Source organism: Trichechus manatus, unplaced genomic scaffold, assembly GCF_000243295.1.
Source record: "Trichechus manatus latirostris isolate Lorelei unplaced genomic scaffold, TriManLat1.0 scaffold00078, whole genome shotgun sequence".
Classification (NCBI taxonomy): domain Eukaryota; kingdom Metazoa; phylum Chordata; class Mammalia; order Sirenia; family Trichechidae; genus Trichechus; species Trichechus manatus.
In genome coordinates, this window is record NW_004444014.1 from 4,345,572 (window position 1) to 4,346,261 (window position 690).

The following is a 690-nucleotide window of genomic DNA, read 5'->3' on the forward strand; positions in this document are numbered from 1 at the left end:
ATAATAAAAGAAAGAAGGAAAGAGGAAATATGAGAATGAAGACTGTAAATCATGTAACATCTATCAGAGATAAGACAAAAGAATTGTCATTTTAAATTGTGGAGAGGATGGGCCAGGATACGCAAGACCAGGCTGAGTGCCCAAGAGACCCTTAGTCCTAACTTTCCGCGGAGCCGCCCTGCACGGTGGTGGAGGTGGGGAAGGGGATGAGCACCTCCACCCCATGCAATAGCGCCTCCCACAGTGCTCCAAGCAGACACAAATTTTGCAAATCAAACCCTTGCTTGCAGCCCTCCCCTTAGATCTTTATTACTGGATGCTCAGTCTTCGTTTCTGATAGATTTTCAGTTAGTCCTGGCTCCAACCCCTTTAGCTTTAAGTTTCACTCCCCCCTTCTCCCTCTTCTCCATAGTCTCTCAATCAAATAGTTAATGATCTGGAAATAATTAAAAGTACCTGGAGATGGGGATGCCATTAACTTGTCCTTTGCAAAGTGGAATAACTTTTTAAAGGGAATAGTCATTGTTAATATAGTAGCAATTTCACACCAAGATGTATTCATTTTACTTAAAGAGAGGCTAGCCGGTTCTAAAAGGACATTATGTTTGGTAAAGTAGAGGCTCAGTGAAAGCTAGGGAAACAATGAGATGGATTGACACTATAGCTGCAACAATGGACTAAAAAATACCA